Raw genomic sequence first — 25123 nt, forward strand, 5'->3', positions numbered from 1 at the left:
AGAGAAGGAAGAAGAAGTTGCCCTGGCCAGATCATATATTTTAACAATTAAAATGATGTTTAAATAAAAAGGTCTTTACCTGGCGCCGAAAAACCAGTAATGACGGTGCCAGGCGGACCTCTTTGAGGAGTGAATTCCATAGGTTGGGTGCCACCGCAGAGAAAGCCCTCCTCCGAGTACTTACTCTCCTAATTTCTTTCATGGAGGGTTCCCGGAGAAGGGACTCTCCCGCAGATCTCAAGAGGCGGTCGGGCATATACGGACGTAAGCGCTCGTTCAGGTAGCCAGGACCCAAGCTGTTTAGGGCTTTATAGGTCATAACCAACACCTTGAATTGGGCCCGGGCTTCAATGGGAAGCCAGTGAAGCTGACGGAGGACTGGAGTCATGTGAGCATAACGCCCCGTCCCCATCAGCAACCTGGCAGCTCTATTTTGCACCAATTGAAGTGTTCGGACGGTCTTCAGGGGAAGCCCCATGTAAAGCGTGTTACAGAAGTCTAGGCGGGAAGTCACCAGCGCGTGTGTCACCGTCGCCAGGCAGTCGTACTCCAGGTAGGGGCGCAGCTGATTAATCAGCCGAAGCTGAAGGAAGGCGCTCCTCGCCACCACTGTCACCTGAGCTTCCAAAGAAAGCTCCGGGTCGAGGAGTACTCCTAAGCTGCGGACCTTGTCCCTAAGATTATGACCCTTTCAAAGTATACAAGTGGATTTTACTGAACTACCTCCTGTAAACCGGTACAAATACCTCTGTACAAGTACTAGTGGATCACTTAACAGGTTGGGTGAAAGCATCCCCCCTAATAATTAGAACAACTTATCAATACATCTCTTGGAGTTAGATTAGCTCAGGGTTGGGAGCCCACATGGTGTATTCTCTGTCTCGTCAGTCTTAACCTGCAAATGGAAAAGAAAATTGGCACCAGGTGGACCTCACTGGGAAGGCTCTTCCCATGACTGGGGTACATTGCAAATGAGAAGGCCCTTTGCCTTTGCTGTCACCAGCTGAGTTTCCTTGGGCTGCAAAACAAAAACAGGCCCCAGATCTTGATCATAAGGAGGTGTTCCATCAGATATTGGGGTCACAATCCATCTAGGGCTTTACAGGTTAAAACCAGCACTTTGATCCAAAGTATCTAGGTAGCCAGCACAAGTGGGTCAGGATTGGTGTTACATGTTGCAAACTCTGGTCCTGGTTTTTAATCAGGCTGCTGCATTTTGCCTAAGCTGCAACTTCTGAATAGCCCCAGAGTGCATTGTATTAATTTAGTTTAGAGATTACTGGAGTACAGTTCACTGAAACCATGAGGTCTTTGTCCAGAGAGTGTAGCTGGGCCACCAGCCAAAGCTGGTAGAAGGCACTCTGTGCCACTTAGGTTACCTGGAGCTCAAGTTACAAAGATGACACAAGACGTATACCCAAGCTACAACTGCCTTCAGAAGGAATGCAACCCCATCCAAACCAAGAACCTTTTGAGGAGAATATGATCCTACCCTGAAAACTGGTCAGAAGAATTACCCATTAACATAAATAAGGAGTGGGGCTATCCTGAAGAGCAATACACAACCATACACATGGATAACCAACAAATGTGCATCGAAGGAAAGCCTATTCTTCATGACTATCACTTCTGATATGTTCTTACTAAAACTGTAAACTAAACTATGTATCATGCTAATCACACATGCTTTTAGTTACTCTAATTAACACATTTCAGTTGTATGTGTTGCGCAGCATCAGAGTTTGGAAAAAAACTAGGAACAAATGCATAAATTAGCATGCAGGTCTGTTTTACTAAAAATGTTCTACTAAAATTTTGGATTAAAGCAGAATTTCAAAGGAAGTTGACAAATTTATACAGAGGAAGGAATATGAGGAAGAAATACAATGGTGTGAGGTACTTAGGATTTTAATGTCTAAAACATTCCTGTATAGGGAACCACTGAAGCTTGTGCAAATCAGTATTATATGAGCTGATTTAATTTAATTTAATAACATTTCATTATTTAGTATATTTTAAGCTCCTGATAACCAATGTTCTTTGTATGAAATTACAAGCCATAAAAGGACTAAAATGCTAAACATACAATTAAATATATAAAATCCGATGAATTAAAAATACCATACAATACATTTAAAAATGCCATACCATTGCCATTCCAAACAATGGCTGGGTATCTAAGTCATGGGAAACCATGGTGATTGCTTTTCTCGGTCCTTTGTCCTGTCTGGAGCCAGCTGTGGCCTTTCTTGTGTAGTTTCCCAAAACCACAGAAAGAATCATCAGTCTGCTCTAAGGTTTCTGTGTTTCACTGTGGTTTCTGTAGCCATTGGATCCCCATTTTATCACTGTTGGTTGGAAGCACCATAGAGTCCTGGGTAAACCATGGCCACTCAAACATCCATTTCTAGTACCTTCAGTTCCCCAGCAACACATGTGCCATCCCCCGCTTTATTCCTATTGGCTGATTAATGTGCCAGTCTCCTGGGTTATTTTCAGAAACAGGGATAAAGTGAGAAAATGCACAGAAGGAGAAGGCTTGGAACTAGTGAAAAAATCAGCCCACTTCCCAAAATGACTGGAAAGCATTGCAGAGAGGCAGGTGCCCTCTTGAGAATGGGGGGAGCAAGAACCCATCTCAACGCCTCAGTAGACCTCTCAGAATTAGGCTGCTAGAGTCCACAAAGAACAATAGAGGAAAGGAAAAGATCTTACTTGTGGGGGCTGACAGGATGTATGACAAGAGTCAGAGGACAGAGCAGGGAATGCAGAAACCGCAGTGCTGTGGAAACCATAGGATCTGGAAAATTTGGGCAAAAATCTCCATACTAGGGAAACCATTTAGGGTTCTTTGCCATGACATGCGAACCCAGCCAATAAGAGTTGATAAACTTATCCTAAGTACATTTTCATAAATATTTTCAATTGTAATTTATTTAATATATTTATATATGGCTTACCAGGTACAAACTTATCTTTAGGCCTTCACCGTATCTGGGAGGATTAAATTCAATAAGGAAATTATATCTTGTGAGAAGAAGTACTTTTTGAACTACTTAAAAAGGAAGCAAGCAAGCAAGTTTAAATCTCCCAGTCTAGTGAATAGTTCTATACTGACAGATACACTGGCTGTACTTTTGTACCATGAAACCTTATTCTGTATAATAAACATTTTTACTATTCATGAAGAAATGATTAAAAAAAGAATTATTAAATGCTATTCTGATTGACTGGATTTGTTATTAAAACTATTCTGGTTGACTGGATTTGTTTTTCTAAAAGACAACATGATATCTATTTGCACTGAAAAATAAATAGAAAAGGCTATTGGTAGATAGCCAAGAATGCTTTGTACTGTATATGCCAAACAAGTGATTTCTTTGCAAACCAAATAAGCTGCTAGTGTTATCCATCTTCAATTTTATAACCAAACAGAAGCAGAGTGGAAGGGCAGCATACTCCACTGTTCTTTCACTGCTGTGGCAAATAAATAACAAATAAAATGTAGCATTCAGAAGAAATGTATGTTCATGCACGTATCATTTGTAGGACCCTATTGTCAAAATTTAAGGGCCTAACATGTTAAAAATCCATTCCACTTCCATTTTTGCCAAAGAGGAAAACTAATCATATCTTCAGTAAAAATGAATTGACAAAAACTGCTTTGTAATCTAATATTTTGTGTGTATTTCTTGGTACTTACCCACACATGCATGTACAGTTCAGGTTTATATACACTCTGGAAGCTCTTTCCACTCCAGAGTGTATATAAACTTGGAATGGAAAAAGCTTCCAGATTCCCACATTCTGAAGGTGAATTAGGGTGAAGGAGGAATGGAGAATTTGGGGAGCCATTCTTGCGCAGCTCACAGTGTTATACCTTACATAAATTATATGGGACAATCCATTTAAGGAACTCTCCATTACATCTACTTACCAAGTTGGTATCACTGTCAAGATAGCAAGGGGGATCCAGACCAGGGATGGTGACCAAGATAAAGACTGTTCACTTAGCTGCTCTGCTACTTTATTGGAAACATCTTATCACAAGCATCAAGGAAAGGATTGGTTGTTGAGGTAATGAGTAGTTTCCCATTGTGCCTGTCATTCATAGGAGCAACTGTTCACATAATAGGGCTTTTGTGATTCTAACCCAACCCTAACCTTAACCCTGACCTGATCCAGAAATGAGTGCTCTTGCTCATTTCTGCAGTTACTGTTAGAAGTATGAAAGCCCTATTATACAAGAGATGTCTCTGTCTGGCAAGTACAGTGGAGCAAGCAGAAACCACCCCATTGGATACTGCCCAATGGGGTCCTATCTAATCTATTCACAGCGATGGATTGTTTCCCTTTCCTCTGGCTAGGCTGGAACCAGAAGGTAGGAAGGGGCCAAGATGAATAGTCCATCTGCAGACATGATAGCAGCACAAAAAAAGTCATGCAACAGCTGAAGAATTATGAAGAAAGAAAATAAAAATAGAAGAGCTGGTTTAGGGCATATCTGACTAGGGTGATTTTAATGGTTCAATATTCATTGTAAGGTTTTAGTGCACTTGCCTTTTTAAAAAATAATTTCCATATGACTGGAGAAAATGTGGAATGTTGGAAATGTCATAAAATGGTAGGAGAAGAAAGCTGTGTGTGGAATGACTCCTTTTGTCCATGCTAATGATACCCAAACACATTCTTGAGAAAGGTAAGCATTACACACAAAAACTTAAGATGTGAAAGCTCTGCATTGGCATGCGGGTAGCAGTGTTGGATCTAGCTAATCTTTTAAATTTGCATAGTGCTTAGAGAAATTCTGCACTGGAGAAATTGTCAACAATTGAAGTAATGACTAGATCTAGCTGTCTAGTGTAGATTGGGATGGAGGTTTTTTTAAATATATAGTATTATTATTATAGTATTATTATTATTAAAGAGTCTAGGTTTAGAGATTAGAGTCTAAGTTAGTGGTAGCTAAGGCCACTTCAGGTGTCCAACAATACTGTTTCGGTTTGTGTGGTTGTGGATTTGGATAGAATCCTGTTTTTCAAACACCAAAATTGCAGCAGAGAGGAAGGGGGCGGGGCCAGAGAGGCTAGAGGGGCCAGGAGGGAGCAGGGGGTGGGGCCACTGGCCTGAGGGACTGATAAAGTGTCATCCCTTGTCTGCGGCCCTTAGCTGCAGCCCGGGCAGTCCAGGGACTCCCTTCCCTGGGACACAGAGGTTTGTTTGTTTTTCTTCCAATTTAAATTTCAGTTTATTTTATCTGTGTGTGTGTGTGTGTGTGTGTGTGTGTGGGTTTTTGTCTGGGAGAACTGGCGAGTGAGAGGAACTGCAGGACAAACAAGGTCTCGGAAGGGATCCCAGTGGCAGACCAGGAGATGGCCTTGGCGGGAGTCACAGGTGTTGCTCTCCGCTGCGAGACCTGCAACATGTTCGCCCTTCTACCCCAGGAGAAGCTGGGATACACTTGCCCTCGGTGCAAGATGGTGACCCTGCTAGAGGAGGAGGTGAGGTGCCTGAGGGCCGAGAGAGCTCTCCAGCCCCCCCCGGAGCAGCCCCCCTCTGGACAGAGGGTTGAGGGAGAGGCCATGGGAGGAGCAGCCGCGGAGACATGGAGGCATGTCACCCACAGGAGGAGGAGGCCAGCACGGCCTCCTCCTTCTCCTGGCACCATCTGCAGCTGGGAAACAGGTTCTCTCCACTTGGGGAGGCAGGGGCTGATGAGGACTCGGGGGACCAGCAGGACCCCCAGCCTGGGACGACAAGTGGCAAGGGGGCCGCTGCAGGAGAGGTGAGGGCCAGGGCATGAGGACTGGGGACTCCCACGCATGCCGGGTAAACGCATTCGGCATGTGATGGACAGAGTGGAGTATCTTGTTCGCTCCGGGGGTCACCAGCTGCTCCTGATGATCCATGTGGGCACAAATGATGTGGCCAGGCAGGGTGTGGTTGGGACCACCAGGAGCTTTGAGGCCTTGGGGAAGAAACTCAGGGAGCTGAAGGCCCAAGTGGCCTTCTCGACAATCTTACCTGTCCAGGGATTTGGGCTAGGAAGGGACAGGAGGGCCTCCGAGGTGAACGACTGGCTTAGGGTGTGGTGCCCGAAGGAACGCTTCGGGTTCCTCGACCACAGCACTCGTTTTCTTGCAAATGGACTTCTGGCAAGGGATGGGTTACACCTCACGAGTATGGGGAAAAGGTCCTTTGGAGATGCTCTAGCGAGCTTCATCCGGAAGACTTTAAACTGAGCCGAGGGGGTGGGTTCAGGCCCCCCAGAAACATGTCTGCACATGGACAAGTGTAGGGGAGAATCAGGGCTCTGGGAGCAGGGTTTTAGAGGTACTGCAGGGACTGACAGGACTCCTACAGAGAGGGTCCAGTGATCAGGGAGGATGGGAGGAAGGAGGAGGCTGGGAACTCCAAGGAAAGGAAGCGGTGGGAAGGAGTTGAGCTGTATGTACACCAATGCTAGGACCATGGGTAGTAAGCAGGAAGAGCTTGAAGCTCTCCTGTGAATAGGGGGGTATGACCTGGTAGGAATCAGAGAAACTTGGTGGAATGAAAGACAATATTGGAATATGAACATAAAGGGGTATCATCTGTTTAGAAAGACAGGAAGGGAAAGCGGGGTGGGGGCGTGGCTTTATACATCAGGGAAGGGATAGGATGCAGTGAGATAGAATGCAGCACAAATGGGGATTCAGCAGAGGCAGTCTGGGTGAAACTTAGGGGTTTTTACAGGAAAAGGGACCTGACAGTGAAGGTATGTTATCATTCTCCAGGTGAACTTGAGACCCTGGATGATGTCCTGACAGGCCAGATTCTAAGGATATCTCGGGGGAGAGACACAGTAATTATGGAAGATTTCAGTCTCCTGGATATTACTTGGGAGACTCACTCGGCAATGACAGTCAGGTCATGATGCTTCCTAGAGGCTATAGAGGGAGGGTTTTTCACACAGAGGGTTTGAGAGGTGACAAGTGGGGGGAAACATCCTTGACTAGGTCTTGACCAATAGGAAGGAGCTGATAGATGAAGTACAGATTAGGGGAGCTCTGGATGCGAGTGATCACTCAATCCTTTGCTTTGAGTTCAGGAGACTGGGAATGTGCAGCAGGTCAAGCACTAGAAGCTGGGAATTCAAGAGGGCCAACTTTGGCCAACTGAAGGCCAGACTGGGGAAAGTCTCCTGGGATAAGTTAGTGGAAGGTAACTGAATTGAGGAGGGGTGGATGGCACTGAAAAGGGAGGTTTTGGAGGAGCAAGCCTAGACGATACCTCTAGTCAGTAAGGTGGGGAGGTGGAGGAGAGTGCCGCCATGGATGCGAAAGGAGGTGGTTAGAGGGATTAGATGAAAGAGGAACCTCCGTAGGAAATGGATACTGGGGGAAATAGACAAAAGGGTATACTGGGAGGAGGAGACCCGTTGCAGGAGGATTCTTCGCAAGGCTAAGGCTGATTATGGGCTGAGACTTGCCAAGAATATCAAGAGCAACAAAAAGGGCTTCTTTCAGCATGTAAATAGGAAGAGGAAGGGGAGACAGGTAGTGGGACCACTAAAAAAGGAGGAAGGGGATCCAGTGACTGATGTGAAAGAACAGGCAAAGGTCACATCGCTTCCTAGAAGCTATAGAGGGAGGGTTTTTCACACAGCGGGTCTGAGAGGGGACAAGGGGGGGGAAACATCCTTGACTTGGTCTTGACCAATAGGGAGGAGCTGATAGATGAAGTACAGATTAGGGGAGCTCTGGATGCGTGTGATCACTCCATCCTTTGCTTTGAGATCAGGGGACTGTGGATGTGCAGCAGGTCGAGCACTGGGGAAATAGGGGCACAGATTAGAGTTCCAGAGGACATGAGGATGGCATCAGTGGTCCCAATTTTCAAAAAGGCTAGCAGAAGGGACATGGAGATTTACAGACATGTTAGCCTTACATCCATTGTAGGAAAAACAATGGAAAGGCTCATAATAGAGAGAGATCTAGTGATGCTAGATAGGGAAGGGAGGCTGACAGCCACACAACATGGCTTCCGCAGAAACAGGTCCTGCCAGACAAACCTTGTGGAATTCTATGACAAGGTTTCGAGATGGCTAGATTGAGGGGATGCAGTGGATGTGGTATACCTGGATTTCAGCAAGGCCTTTGACAATGTGCCCCTTGATATCCTGGTGGAGAAACTGAGGAGTTTTGGGATACACCAAAGCACTGTCCGGTGGATTAGGGCATGGTTGACTGACCAAAAGCAGAAGGTACCATTAGAGGTGAATCATCGGGATGGCAGCCAGTGACAAGTGATCTGTCCTGGGGCCGATCCTGTTGAATCTTTTCATTAACAACATGGAAGAAGCGGTGAACAGTCTGCTGATCAACTTCGCAGACGACACTAAAACTGGAGCAGTGGCCACAACTGAGGAGCAGGTACTCCAGATCCCAAAGGATCTGGACAGACTATGGAAGTGGGCAGGAGACAACAGGATGGTGCTCAATGTGGATAAGTGCAAGATCTTGCACTTGGGGCATAGGAATCGGTGTCATAAGTACAGGTTTGTTGACAAGAGGCTGGAGAGCAGCACTTGTGAAAGGGACCTCGGGGTACTGGTTGACTGCAGGCTAAACAGGAGTCAGCAGTGTGATGCAGTGGTCAAGAGGGCGAACGCCACCCTTGGTTGCATAGCCAGAAGTGTGGCTTCTAGATCAAGTGAGCTATTACTACAACTCTACACAACTCTGCTGCACCCGCAACTGTAGTATTGTGCTCAATTTGGGGCCCTTCATTACAGAAAGGATATAGCCAGGTTGGAGTCAGTGCAGCATAGGGCCATAAGGTTGGTGGCCGGTTTGCAGGGGATGCTGTATGAGGTGAGACTGAGGGAACTAGGTCTCTTCAGCCTGGAGAAGAGGAGACTCAGAGGGGATATGTTAGCGACATACAGGTATGTGAGGGGGTGTCACATGGAGATGCGTAGAGACCTGTCCTCCCCTGCAGAGGAAGGCAGGACGTGCTCCAATAGAGCAAAGCTCAGGGAGCCAAGGTTCCATTTGGATGCCAGGAAGCACTTCCTGACAGTCGGGACCCCGAGGGTGTGGAATGGGCTTCCACGAGAGGTCGTTGAGGCCCCATCGGTGCGGGTGTTCAAGGATAGGCTGGACGTCCACATGGTGGGTATGTCATGAGCGGAGCTGGCTGGTGCTGCAGGTCAGACTAGATGGCCCGGGAGACCCATTCTGACGTGCTCTGTTTCTATGTTTCTATGAAATTCCCATTCAACGGATTTATAATGGGAGGAAGGGCTTTCTCTCTAATGAAAAATTGAAAAGAATGATCACCAATTACTATTCTTACCACTATCAGGGGCCAATATTTTTCTTTGGTTTGTTTATTTTTTTCTTTTAAGTGTTAATGCCTCTTTACCTTCCATGACTGGCACCATTAAACATTTCCTTACACGGAGGTAACATGATGGGGAAAAGTATAATTGATATATCCCTGCTCATTGAGCTTTTGCTAAAGCACAGGAGTAATGCACTGATTCATGCAATGTTATGATTTATTAAAGTTATTGATTTTGATTAATTTAAATTGTGTTTCATGCACAGTGGAGTTTCTTTTTTCTTTCTTTTTTGCTATGAAACAAATGAGTGATTGTCAAAGATGTATCACTGGAGTTATAATAATTATATCAGTATACAAACTTGCCCCTCCAAACAAACAAATTAACAGGAAAAAGGCAACAATACAGATATGTTACTTAGGCAACTGTAGTGCTTAAATACAGAGTGCCAGTGGAGTCGCTCTGTAGATGCAAAAGTGTAATGTGATACAATTCTTTGATATGAAAGAATGCCATATCCATTTCAAAATGCTGAGATCCCCAAGAAGCTCAATCCATTGACAAACCCTAAAGAGCCCATCTGCTGCTTCAGCATTTGATTCTGCCAGTGGTGCCCACTCCCAGCTTCTGCAGCCCATAACACAGAATGTTTCAGGGCTCATAAATCATTCCTGGCAACTGCATTGCCATTAACTTGAGTGGGAGAGTTGTCTTAGCTTCAGTTAAGATTATATAATGGAGTAAATTATACCCTTTGCTTGTATTGCTTCTTACAGAGGCCAAATGCCCAGGGATGGACTTTAAAGAGAAAGGTAAAGTCTTAATAGCAGGTCTTGAATTTGAAACAAACCTCCTTCCTTTGCTTCATTAGGTACCAAAGGCCCAGAACTACAGTTCCATGTTAAGATAATATTTCTCAACACTTCTCCACAGCTACCATCACCTGCAACTGATATGTGTTCTTGTCCCTTTCAGTCCAAAGACTTTGGGGATGAAAGCTTTCAATTAACTCTCCAAAATTGTATGAGTGGACCTTCCATAACCAGATGCTCCTCATTAATCTGTGGTTAATGTCCATGTGTAGTGCCATTTACTAGAGGCACTAGTACATCATAGCAAAAATAAAAGGCAGTGGATTGTTACATTGCATTTGTATCTTGCCTTTTTTCCTCTTGCCAAGGAGGCATCAGATCTCCAAACCTCTAACCTCCACACCACACTGATTTAAACAAGCTCATTTTCCTCATGCTACAGAGCATGTTTTTCCTGCTCCCAAACCAAGCACACCAAGTTACCCATTTGAACTAGAATCTAGTCATAGTCTCATTTTTCTACCAGTCCCATTTCCTGAAGTTTTGTTCAGCATTTCTGAATGTGAACCACAAGAAAAACTATTTGATGCACTTTTTTCTGATGCTAAGACATACCCAAACTGACCAAAGATGGCCTTTTCAGCCTTTGAAGTAATCCTTTGCCATTTTGACTCTGAGAAGAAGCAGACACAAATCCATCTTCGAGGATTTTCTATTGCACTTTTCTGCTGTCATACAACTACTTTTGAAATTTTAAAGGTCCTTGAAGGGTCCAAAGCAGAGTCACTCATCTTGACTTTGTCAGCTGCTCAGAATCCATGCCTGCTTCCAGTAATTCAGCAAGGCTAAAGCAGTTGCTGACCTCTGGGAAACAGCACATAAGCCACATAATGCATTACAAAAAAAGCCTTTGGGCTATTATTATCTCACATTAATACAGAAGAACGCTCTGCCATGGTCAGTATGGCTAGTTACAGTCACTGCTAATCGGGAGAGACAAAAGCATGCTGATCACCAAAGCAAGGGCAAAGGCTGGATCATGATATGATCATTTTAAATAATCTATTTAGACAGAGCCGATGCAAAGACTAGTGAGTGCAGCTGGGCACATGGGACTACACCGCAGCTAAAGGCTCCACCTGTGGCCACAGTACAGCATGCACATCACACAAAGCATCTTGATCTCTGTAGCTGGGGCCATTTCCCTAACACCACTTTTTATCTCGCATGAGCACCAACATATAAAACTTTCCTGACAGAGGTGCTACTATTACAGTGGAAATGTTAACTCTGCACGGGGAGAGACTGGACAGTCTGTTCTATAACATAAGTAGGAATGGGCAGATCTACTACTTTCACTTTCTCCCACATTCATTTTTACGTGTTTAAGCCACAAGTTCCTTTTCTCTGAAACATGAGGAATGTTGCAAATGCTGATAAAACCATAAAAAGATCTGAAACAACATTCTTGCCTATCAGCAGAGAAATTTAGTAAAAATTATTCAGCTATTCCCCACAAAAAGACCATGATGTATCTGAGACAGGAATCTGTTGGGTATTGGGGGCGAGATCCTAAGGTTTCTGCAACTTTGTAAAGGTAATGTTAGAAGCTCTGGGTCTTACAGGATGAGTTCCTGGAGCATTTCCTTTACATGACAATATCAGAGGCTAAGAAAGGCGGCCATGGGAGCCATTGCATAGCCTCCTCCTGGATGTTAATGTTGTGTTACAGAAATGAACTGTAATGCAGTGGTTCTTTTCGCACATATGTAACATACATACAGGGCTCTTCATTATATTTTCTGCCCCCTGATTTGGCCTCCAATTATATCTTACTGGTCTTGGCATTGCCAGCTCTGAGTTTTGGTGGAGCTTTGGAGAAATAATGCTACATTGTTTTGACTCTAAACTTACGTGAAAATCTCCTTGTATCAACGTGGGTCATAAATAGATGCTGTGGCCCAGATGCTGAGAAGGAGATATGGACAATTTCCACATTTCTCTATGTAGCATCAAGTCCATTAATAGTTTTGAACTGTGCACATCAGATCCATGTGCATATCAGACCCAGTCTGCCAGTCCAGACATAAGCCCTGGACTCTGGAAGTAGCATAAAACTAATTTTACCTGGGTGGCACAAAACTGCAAGTGGATGGCATTGCTTGTACATAACATCTATTGAATGTTTCTTCCATGCTTCTTTTTGCCAGTGTCAGGAAACAAGGTCAGCATCTATAACTCAGCAAGACAAAACAGAAGGGCTTTGTCTGCTAGACATTCCGTAGAGATGGGTGAACAAGTCAGAAATTGCTAGGATCCTCTGAACATCATCTTCTCAATTATCCCATGCCCAGGTTCCTATTCACATTTGATGTTGCTGCTCACTTTGTACAATTTGAAAACTTGAGCAAACTAGGAAGAAAATAGGAGATTTGTGAAAATCTCCCCAAACTTGAGTACATATCTGTGTTTATTTTTAAACAGCTGTACTACTCCAGCCACTTGTTTTAGGTAGGGATGGTGGATTATGTTTTCTTTTAGTTTACCCTTTAATATGGACCAACCTAACTCACATTTCCAAACTAAAACAAAATAGAATGGAATTATCCTTCATAGTTTCCATAGTTTTCAATGCCATTCTCTGATCAAAAATGTGTCTACTAAAGGAAATGTATAGCAAATCACACAAACAAATTCTGCCGGGGAAAATATGTAAGAAATGCATTATGATTTTCATGTAGATATTGTTCTAAAAAGATCTATCTTAAACTGATGTAGAACCAGCAAATATAAATGTATATTTGATTAACACAGAAACAGAGTGAGTCAGAAGGGGACCCCCGGCTCCAGCCAGCTCCACTCTTGTCATGCCTGCTATGTGCATGCCCAGCATAGCCTTGAATGACCTCACCAATAGGGCCTCAACCACCTCCCATGAAAGCCCATTCCATACCCAGGGGTCCTAACCATCAGGAAGTACCTCCTGGCATCTACCCTAAATCTTGGTTCCCTGAGCTTTGCTCCACTGGAACGTGTCCTGCCCTCCACTGCAGTGGAAAAAAGGTCATGACTCACCTCTGCGTGGCACCTCCTCACATACCTGTATGTCACTAACAGGCCCCCTCTGAGTATCCTCCTTTCCAGGCTGAAAAGAGCCAGCTCCTTCAGTCTCTCCTCATATGGCTTTCCCTGCAAACCAGCCACTATCCTAGTGGCCCTTTGCTGCACTGATTCCAACCTTACTATATCCCTCTTGTAATGAGGGGCCCAGAATTGAACACAATACTCCAGCTGTGGGCACACCAGAGTCATATAGAGTGGCAGCAATATCTCTCTCGATCAAGCAGCCACACTTCTGACTATGCATCCAAGGGTGGCATTCGCCCTCTTGACAGGTTGGATCCCCAGCATCATATCTTCCCTTGCCCTTAACCACCCCAATGGGGGAACTCACCCACTCCCCAGGAACTCTGTCAACAATTTAAAACCAACAGGTAAAAACAATAAAACTCAGATGCTGTGTAATAAAAATAAAAACAGAGCCAACTTGCAAAAGCCTCTGGCTCTAAAAACATATAATAATCAACCAAACCTGGCCATCACTCTTATAATAACTAAAAAGCACCTGGCCAAGACCAGCTCCAGCCAACCCTGAAGAGCCCCAGACATGCTGCCCCCAAGGGCACCACCCTGCCACCCCTGGCAACCTCTCTCATAGGTTCCCAGGGGCATACAGATGCTCCCAGGAAGCAGAGTAGTGAAGGGAGGGGCTGGCATGAGTCTGTCTTGATGGCAGTGGTGGCAGCAGCATTCCTTGGGCTTTGCAGTGCAGCACAGAATCTGCGATGTGCCAGAGGTGGCAGTGGTGAGACCAGGCCAACCCCCTTTCATCAGCCAGCAAGATGAAGGTTCCGGCCCCTTTGCACCCTGTTCCCATCAACCTGCCACCCCTGGCATCCTCTCTCACAGGTGCCCAGGGATGTACAGCTGCTCCAAGGAAGTGGAAGAGCAAAGGGAGCAGCTAGAGCATGTCTGTCTTGATAGCAGTGCTGGAAGCATTCCTGGGGCTTTGCAGCGCAGCAGACTCTACGACGAACCATGGGTCCAGGCCAGAAAGAGTGAAGCAACTTGGTCAAAGCCAAAAGGACACTCAGTTGCAGATGGAACTGGTGGTGAAAGAAAAGTCCAATGCTGTAAAGAACAATACAGCATAGTAACCTGGAATGTAAGATCTATGAATCAAGGTTATCTGGACGTAGTCAAACAAGAGATGACAAGACTGAACATCATCATCTTGGAAATCAGCAAACTAAAATGGACAGAAATGGGTGAATTTAATTCAGATGACCATCAGTATACTACTGCGGGCAAGAATCCCTCAGAAGAAATGGAGTAGCCTTCATAGGCAATAAAAGAGTAGGAAAAGCAGTACTGGGATACAACCTCCAAAATGACAGAATGATCTCAGTTCGAATCCAAGGCCAACCATTCAACTTCACAGTAGACCAAGTCTATGCCTCAACTACTGATGCTGAAGAGGCTGAGATTGACCAGTTCTATGAAGGCCTACAAAACCTTCTAGAAATAACACCAAAAAATGATGTCCGTATCATCATGGGGGATTGGAATGCTAAAGTAGGAAACCAAAAGATAACCAGAATAACAGGTATGTTTGGCCTTGGAGTACAAAATGAAGCAGGGCACAGGCTCGTAGAATTTTGTGAAGAGAATACGATGGTCATAGCAAACACGCTTTTCCAACAACCCAAGAGACGACTCTACACATGGACATCACCAGACGGTCAACACAGAAATCAGATTGACTATGTGCTCTGCAGCCACAGATGGAGAAGCTCTATGCAGTCAGTAAAAACTAGACCAGGAGCTGACCGTGGCTCAGATCATGACCTCCTTGTTGCAAAATTTAGGCTTAAATTGAAGAAAGTAGGGAAAAGCACTAGGCCACTCAGGTATTACCTAAATCGTATTCCTAATGAATATACAGTAGAGGTGACAAATAGATTTAAGGAATTAGATCTGATAGACAGAGTGCCGAAAGAACTATGGATGGAGGTTTGCAACATTGTACAAGAGGTAGCAACTAAAACCATCCCAAAGAGAAAGAAATGCAAGAAAGCAAAGTGGCTGTCTGAGGAAGCTTTATAAATGGCTGAGGAAAGAAGGGAAGCGAAAGGCAAGGAAGAAAGAGAAAGATACACCCAATTGAATGCAGAATTCCAGAGAATAGGTAGAAGAGATGCCTTCTTAAATGAACAATGAGAAGAATAGAAGAAAACAATAGAATAGGGAGGACAAGAGATCTCTTCAAGAAAATTGGAGGTATGGAGGGAACGTTTCATGCAAAGATGGGCATGATAAAGGACCAAAATGGCAGGGACCTAACAAAGAGTTGGCAAGATTACACAAAAAAACTCTACAAGAAAGATCTCAATGTCCCTGATGAGCATGATGAGGAGGTTATAGCCCTTAGGAAGTCTTAGCAACAACAAAGCTAGGGGAGGAGACACTGTTCCAGTGGAGCTACTCATATTTCTAAAGGACAATGCAGTTAAAGTGCTACAATTAATATGCCAGAAAGTTTGAAAAACTCAACAGTGGCCACAAGATTAGATCTGTTTACATTCCCATCCCAAAGAAGGGCAGTGCCAAAGAATGTTCAAACTACCACACCATTGCACTCATTTCACATGCTAGCAAAGTTATGCTCTAAATCCTACAAGCTAGGCTCCAGTGGTATGTGGTCCGAGAACTACCAGAAGCACAGGCAGGGTTTGGAAGAGGCAGAGGAACTAGAGATCAAATTGCCAACATACACTGGATCATGGAGAAAGCTAGGGAGTTCCAAAAAAACATAGAAATATAGAAACAGAGTGAGTCAGAAGGGGCCTCCTAGGCCATCTAGTCTGACCCCTGGCTCCAGCCGGCTCCGCTCACGACATGCCCACATCTACTTCTGCTTCATTGACTATGCAAAAGCCTTTGATTATGTGGATCACAACCAATTATGGCAAGTTCTTAAAGAGATGGGAGTACCAAACCATCTTATTTGTCTCTTGAGAAACTTGTATATGGGTCAAGAAGCAATAGTGAGAACTGGATATGGAACTACTAAATGATTCAAAATTGGGCAAGGAATACAGCAAGGCTGTATATTGTTCCCCTGCCTGTTTAACCTATATGCAGAGCACATCATGCAAAAGGCTGGGCTAGATGAATCAGAAGCCAGGATTAAGATTGCTGGGAGAAATATCAACAAACTCAGATATGCAGGTGATACTATTCTCATGGCAAAAAAGTGAAGAGAATTAAAGAGCCTCTTGATGCAGGTGAAGGAAGAGAGCACAAAAGTTGGGTTGAAACTCAACATTAAGTTTCCTGAAGCTTACCAACACTTAAAGGAACACAGTCTCATTACACTTGAAATCATTACACTGCTGATGTTCAAGTTAATAGATACAACTTTCATACATGCAATCATGCAAAGCTGGGTAAGAGAAAAACCCTCTTTTCTAGAAATCACTATGTGTGCATCATTGAAATGTAGCTGAAATTAACCAGGGACCATTTGTCTCTTGACAGATTGAGACAATGAGGACAATTGTCCTCAAAGAACGGACAATGCACATCAACCATTCCATCCTTCTCCCATCCGTCAGAGTGTCTTCTTTCTGCTTTGGTATGCAGGCTGGAAAGATCAGACCATTGTAACTCTTTACTTCTGTGACCTATTAGCAAGTGTTAATGATCAATATCTAAAATGCCCACTGAGGACTGCTCAGGTGCCCCATCTGGAACAGTTCATTGGCAGTTGATTATTCTTGTGAATAAATCTTTTATACTTACGCCTGACATTTAGTTGGGGCATTTTGCACACTAGGATATGGAACTATTTTGCTCAACACTACTTTTTCTACTATCTAACTTGGGAACCACCAAAATTTTATTTTGACTGATCTCACTTAAAGGTTCTGTAGCATGACTTCTTCCAAAACAAGTTCAATAATCAACTTTTTCCAGTGCTTGAATTCATGGTGATGTTTAGCCTTACATAATCATTGGGACATGCTTGCTGGACTATGCAGGAGGAAATTTTGAATGAAATTCCAGCTATTATGGCTTTTTGTTATTAGGAATGAAATATATGCCTTTTAATTAGATGTCAGTATTTCTCAGCAACAATTTCTCAGACTAAAAGCTGGTTGCTTTTCTTTTGATCAATGAGAGAAAAAAATAAAATACTTTCATAAAGTATTTTCTTTGGAGAGTATAGAAAAGTTTATTTTGTGTCTATTAAACGGTATGGATATAAATTACTGGAGGGAATCATTTTCTTTGTTGATGCTGAAGAAAAATAAGAACAAAGTAGTTCCTTTAGAGTTAGAGAAGTGATTGAAAGGCTATCCCAAAGCTTTATTCTTTAAACTCTGATTAAGTTTTAAATAGCAATGCCAGCAGTATACAGCCAAGTTGCAATTAAATTACATGGAATTTATATTTCAGTGCCAACGTGGTATATGGACTCTCATTTTTATGTTGTTGTCTGTGCTCATTAGGCAAACATCAGGCCGCTGATTGCTTCTAATCAAGAAAGAACAAGACAACTTGCTGATTGTTCCTTTCAATTTAAGTGTAAGTATGCCAGCATAATTAAAAATGTTATAATTATTTTTTTCTTTTTGACATCATCTAAGGGCTGTGTATAATCCTTCTGGCCATTAAATGCTGCTCAAATTACTTGGAATAATAAAAACACAACTTGAGTACATCCACTTGTAATTTTAAAAACTTAGTGGAGGTCAGAACATGACTACCCATGATACGTAGTGTTCAGGTGCAGATTGGGATATGGAGTATAGGAAATTTATAGAGGAATTGTGGTGGGAAGAATAGTTTTGCATGCCTACAACTATAAAGGATGTATAACTACCTTAAAAAGTACCTATTCCAATTAATTCCAGAGATTGCTTGCAATAGCTGCTGGCTTTTTATCATGGAGCAAGTCATCATTGTTACTTTGCACACCGCAAGATGGTGGCATATGTGTTGTTTCTTAGTGCAGGTAGGGAATGTATTTGGACCCATGGGCTAATTTGGCAATTGGAAAAACTGTGCCATAGCCTGTCTTCCTTGGGAGGTAAGTTTAGTCACAAAAGTCATAAGGTAAAAGGTAAAGGTTTCCCCTTGACATTAAATTCCAGTCATGTCTGACTCTAGGGGGTGGTGCTCATCTCCATTTCCTAGCCGAGGGAGCCAGTGTTTGTCCACAGACCGTTTCCGTGGTCATGTGGCCGGCATGACTAAACACTGAAGTGCACGGAACGCTGTTACCTTTCCCACTGAAGTGGTACCTTTTTATCTACTTGCATTTGCATGCTTTCGAACTGCAAGGTTGGCAGGAGCTGGGAAGGAGCAACGGGAACTCACCCCATTGTGCAGATTCGAACCGGTGACCTTTTGATCAACTAGCCCAGCAGTTTAAACCACTGCGCCACCTGCATCCCTAAGTTTAAGTCACAAAAGTCATGCAGTCAGTCAAAATGCTAAGTTCTAAGCAGAAGCTGTGTTTGAACCTGCACTCATGCACATGATAGGCATGCCATGAGCAGAGCTGGCTGGAGCTGGGGGTCAGACTAGATGGCCTGGGAGACCCCTTCTGACTTGCTCTGTTTCTATGTTTCTATACTCTAAACAACTCACTAAAACCTACAGTTTTCAGAAATGTATTTCCAAGAAGGCAAACTCCTTCCCTTCCTTCCCCACTTCTGATGACCAAATAATTTCCATCTATTATCATGAGGTATGATCTTCTTCACATGCTGTTCCAGAGTTTCACACTGCTTCTTTTCACAAAGTTTTATTGCTACATGTTCCTATTGCTGCACATCTCTGAGTTCATCCAGTGTGTTGAGCCCTTTCTAACACCTCTCAGTCTCCACCCCACTTACAGCTCTTTCTCCTGTGCTGATACAGAGGCAGGGCACGTTTATACCTCACCTGCCAGCTCCTCCCATTGCTCCTTGAACTGAATCTCCTGCCTGTGCTGTCTTCTAGCAACCAACATCATCTCCTCAGGGGGAGGGATTTCTATATCTGACAGATCGCCTCCTCCTGTAATAATTTTTGCAAGATTCTAATTCAGAAGAAGTGCAAGATGAATCAAATTCTGCATCTGAATTGCACAGGCCAGTGTACCCAGAGATAAGTCAGACACTTCTTGAGAATCAGAGAGTTTCAAGTTCTGTAGAAAAGTCAAGCTGATGGGGAAGGAGGTCAACACTAATCTGATCAGGTGGTATCAGGTTAAGAAAGTAGACCAATTGTGGAGTGCCAGATGCTCTGACTTGAGCCATATGATCCACCTAGAAGGTGAGGTTAGTTGCTTTCAGTTTAAAAAGGAGCTGGTTCAGTTTAGAATCAGCTTCATATAATTAAGCCACAATTCCCTAATGCCCAGTATTCAAATTCTACTTGTTTCTTTTGTTACTGACTTCTGTAATACTTCTTTGTATTATAAAGTGAGCCTTGCTAGTCAGCCTTAACATAATAAAGACTTTTAGTTAAAAAGCTAGTTTGTCTTGATTTGAAGGAAAGGGAGAAGTCTAACTGTGACTGTGAAACATGAGGAATCCGATAACAGGGTGAAAATCTAAGAAATGTTCAAATCCCCCAGAATCAAATTTCTAGCCATATGCAGCCACCAACTTACTAAAGAATAAGTCAAGCTAGCTTGTTAGCTTCTGTCTCTATGATAATTTTGTATAGAATTGCCTGATTTATACAAATCAATACCCAGAAACCAATGGCCATCTTGAAAATAATATTACAGTCAACTTTATGCAAATCATTCAGGTGCTAATTTTTGCCAAAATGTGGTAAATGCTGTCATCTGCATGAATAATGTAAATTAATGCAAAATATCCAAATAGTAAAATTTGTCCAAATATCCTTAACATTTTTTTAAATATGCATTCCAATCTTAGAGATAGAGGGTTAGAGAATTTGGTCCACTTCCTGTCATTGGTTTGGAACAAGCAGGATGTCCATCATCTTCAAATAACTGAGACTTCTCAGTATCAACATATCCCTAGTCTTGTTGCTGTTTCTTCTAAGTTCTATCTAACAGAGAATTCCATTTCAACAGCAGACATGTGTAAATGCCTACAAATACACTATGAGGAATCCTTGGTGTTTGCTGTCAGCTGTACACTGCCTCCAAACACAGAGTACATATGACTAGTAACAACCCAAACACTTATTATAAGGGTAGGCAAATCTGTCCATATTTGTTTCTCAAGAAAGCTGATTTATTTCATTCTGTTTATAAAGACACCTATGGAAAGTGCTTATCAAACAATGAACCAATTGTAATTCTCAGCTATTTATACTGATCACTTGGAAAAGGTGCAGCATTTCCAGCATGGAGACAACCATGTTGTACCAGTCTGCCCTATACCTGGCAAAGATGACGGGCCTGTCAGGAAAAAAGGGGTGGCAACTCTCATAGTTCAATGCATAAACTTAAACATGTAAAAAGTAAGCCCTATGCCGAAATGAACAAATCTTTCAGTTTAGCTTTTTCCCACATTTTATTCAAACAGGAGAGAGAAAAATAAAACTATTTCCATCCCACTTACGAAAACATAGTTAACAAAGCTTGAACCAGGCCTATTCCTAATCTAGATCAGTATTCGCTTCCCCATACTACAGATGGGGGAATGATGCTGAATTGACAGCAGAAAGGGAGAGAGTGAACTCCAAAGTTGTCAACAGGTCTGAATGTATTACCTAATTCTATAAAAAGAAAGGAAGGAACTTCTGATTTTTTTCACTGTTCTGTTTTAGGTTTGGGCCTTGGTTGGAATGGTGACATTTTATTATTCTTATGGTTTATTTAAATTAGCAGAGCAACTCAGGAATATATTCAGAAAATGTCAAACAAGGTGCTTAAAAGTGCTCAAAATGCTTCATACTCATGATCTTGTAATAATTTATTCAAGAATGAGAGTCAGCTAGCTTAACTCTGTAAGACACTGATTCTCCTGCTGCTGCCTCTACTCTGTGGCACATTTCCAGGGAGAATAACAGTGCCAGACTTAGGGCCAAATGAGTTGAGAAAATCAGTTTTTTAAAAATTACGATCTTGATAATTCAAATAACAGCACACCTTTTTAAAATAAAACGTAGTTGAAATAAAGGATGTCAATGCATTACTGAGAGAAATGCAGATTGGAACATCAGGTTACAACTCTCCCACTCCCCCCGCCTCCATATATCCCATCATCACCTGCCTTTTTTCTGTTAAAATAGGCTTTTGAGACTTGAGAAGTGACTTGAGATTCAACTCAAAATTTTCTAGCAATGAATGACTTGAGACTCAACTTGGACTTGAAAGGAAAGACTTGAGACTTGGAATAAAGAACTTGAACACTTCACTGCTAAGTAGTATATTGGCAATTTAAACTCTTCCTGAGTGTGTCATAGCATGAAAATGAATAATTTGCATAGTTAATAACTTTATCTCCCATCAAAGGAGCAGGAGAGTAATTTGGGGAAGGAACAAATCCCTAAACCAATATATTTACTTAATGAAATATGCTTAGATGTTTCCCAGGAGGTGGGCCTAGAAAGAAGAAAGATCCAAAGTTCCCCAGTTTGGAACTAGGAGTGAAAGTGCTACTTTGTTGGCCAGACAAGAGGAGGGAATGCTGGTATGCCTGTACAACATCTTAATTTTATTTCTCCATTGACTCAAGAGAATGTATGAGCTTACCCCTGCTTTAACATCCTGATTTTTGGGTAAGTCATAAGGAAACTTTGTAATTTTAAGTGGAGTTGAAGATAAGGAAGCAGTGCTAATATATGATAAATAATCTCACCCTTTTCCATCAGAGTGCATTCATCCCAGCATGGGAAAGTTCTGAGAAAGAGCTCTAAAAGTTTGTTTTAAAGACTAGAAAGCTTTAAAATCCTGGAACAGCTTTGGCGAATTTGAACAGAATATTAAAGATATGACTGTAAAGAGGAATATTAAAAAACTTAAGTGTTGAGGAGATTGCTTTTGACAATAAAGGAAGAGGAGGAATTAAAGTTTAGAAAGCAGAGAGAATATGGTTAAAGTGTTGCCTTTACTGAACAAATAAGTGAACGCTACAGAGAAATCCCAGAAGAGAGACCAGTAAGCCATAAGATCTGTTTCTAACTAGAATTGCATCTGAAATCAGAGGGAAGATGGCAACAAAGTGACGTAGTTCAGTCACAGCTCTCACTTATTTTGAAGAATTGAAGCCTCAATTATGAAAAGCAAGGATATAGCTACAGCCAAAGTGGGGAGAATAAGAAAGAGATGGTCCACTACAAGCTCCAGAGAAGAAAAGCTGGAAAAGGAGAGGAAGGAAAACAGCTTAGAACTGAAAGTTTTCTGCCTTCCAATAGGGCTACATAAGCTGTGAGAATTCAGAACAGCACTAACAGCAGACTTGCGGCATTTGCCAGAACCCTCATCGTCAGTTCGGCCTGTCAAGAGATAGAAAGTAGTCCATTAATTAAAAACCTAGTCAAGGAGAATGCAGGGAAGCAGAAGCCTTTAGGATGAAAAGTAAACAGTACGACAATGGAATACGCTCTCCCCTCACTGCCAGATTGCCTCTTTCAACAGTTAGGTGCACTCTGCCTTATATCTGAAAAAACTCTAATTTTGATTCTAGAGCATTTAAACAAACTTGAAACGCAATTAGGAGCCTTAATCCAAACACATGCCCACCCAGTACCAAGTCAGAGCAAAGAGGTGAAAAGAAGGAAGATGCTGTCATTCCATGCCCACCCCCCTAACTTTGGGCAAATGCAATTTGCACAACATAAGACTGATGAAAGAATACAGAGAATGTTCCAAACAAACCAGGTCCTAATATCCTTCCCAAAGATTGATGTTCAACTTTGGACAAATAAGGAAAGAATCCTTACCTCTTTGACAGAGTTACTGAGTCATGTTATACCCCCGCTGTATTTAAAACACTTAAAAACATAGAAACAGAATGAGTCAGAAGGGGCTGCCTGGGCCATCTAGTCTGACCCCCGGCTCCAGCTGGCTTCGCTCACGACATGCCTGCCATGTGCATGTCCAGCCTATCCTTGAACACCCGCACCAATGGGGCCTCAATGACCTCTCGTGGAAGCCCATTTCACACCCTTGAAGTCCTGACTGTCAGGAAGTGCTTCCTGGCATCTAAAGGGAACCTTGGTTCCCTGAGCTTTGCTCCATTGGAGTGTGTCCTGCCTTTCTCTGCAGGGGAGAACAGATCTCTACCCATCTCCATGTGACATCCCCTCACATACCTGTATGTCGCCAACATATCCCCTCTGAGTCTCCTCCAGGCTGAAGAGACCCAGTTCCCTCAGACTTGCCTCATACCCCATCCCCTGCAAACCAGCTACCAACCTTGTGGCCCTACACTGCACTGACCCTAACCTGGCTATATCCTTCCTGTAATGAGGGGCCCAAAGCTGAGCACAATACTCCAATTGTGGGTGCACCAGAGTCAACCACTACACCACACTGGCACTGGAGAGCCAGTGCGGAGTAGTGGTTAAGAGCATGGAACTGGGACTCAGACGATCTGGGCTCTAGTCCCCACTCAACCATGGAGCCAACTGGGTGACTTTGGGCCAGTTACAGGCTCTCAGCCCAACCTACCACACAGGGTTGTTGTTGTGGGGTTAAGATGGCGAAGAAGATGTAAGCTGCCTTAATAGTGGCAGTAATACCTCTCTTGATCTAGAAGCCACACTTCTGGCTATGCAATCAAAGGTGGTGTTCACCCTATTGACCACCGCATCACACTGCTGCCTTATGTTTAGCCTGCAGTCAACCAGTACACCGAGGTCCCTTTCACAAGTGCTGCTCTCCAGCCACTTGTCACCTAACCTGTATTTATGACACCTATTCCTATGCCCCAAGTGCAAGACCTTGCACTTATCCACATTGAACGCCATCCTGTCATCTCCTGCCCACTTCCATAGTCTGTCCAGATCCTTTGGGATCTGGAGTACCTGCTCCTCAGTTGTGGCCACTGCCCCAGTTTTAGTGTCATCTGCGAATTTGATCAGCAGACAGTTCACCCCTTCTTCCATGTCGTTAATGAAAAGATTAAACAGGATTGGCCCCAGGACAGAGCCCTGGGGGGACCCCGCTTGTCACTGGCCACCATCCTGACAATTCCCCACTAATGGTTACCCTCTGCTTTTGGTCAGTCAACCATGCCCTAATCCACCAGACAGTGCTTTGGTGTATCCCTAAACTCCACAGTTTCTTCACCAGGATATCATGGGACACTTTGTCAAAGGCCTTGCTGAAATCCAGGTAAACACATCCACTGCATCCCCTCCATCTAGCCATCTTGAAAGTTTGTCATAGAATTCCACAAGGTTTGTCTTGCAGGACCTGTTTTTGCAGAAGCCATGTTGTTTGACTGTCAGCCTCCCTTCCCTATCTAGCATCACTAGATCTCTCTCTATTATGAGCCTTTCCATTGTTTTTCCTACAATGAATGTAAGGCTAACATGTCTGTAATTCCCCATGTCCCTTCTACTACCCTTTTTGAAAATTGGGACCACTGATGCCACCCTCCAGTCCTCTGGAACTTCACCCATTCTCCACGAGGTCTCAAAAATGGAGACCAGCGGGCATGAGAGAACCCCTGCCAACTCTCTAAGTACTCTTGGGTGTAACCTTTCTGGACCTGCCACCTTTGTAATGTCCAATGCCCTGAGGAGCCCCTCAACTTCTAGGGGGGTGACTCTAATCTGTGCCCCTATGTCCCCAGCCTCTTCTAATCTCCTGTGCGGATCTCCCCCATCCTGCTTTGGAGAGGACACAGAGGCAAAATACTCATTTAGCATCTGTGCCTGTTCTTTCACATCAGTCACTGGATCCCCTTCTGTCGAGATCCGGCTCGACAATTGGTGC

This window comes from Varanus komodoensis, unplaced genomic scaffold, assembly GCF_004798865.1.
Source record: "Varanus komodoensis strain SLA01 unplaced genomic scaffold, ASM479886v1 scaffold65, whole genome shotgun sequence".
Taxonomy (NCBI): domain Eukaryota; kingdom Metazoa; phylum Chordata; class Lepidosauria; order Squamata; family Varanidae; genus Varanus; species Varanus komodoensis.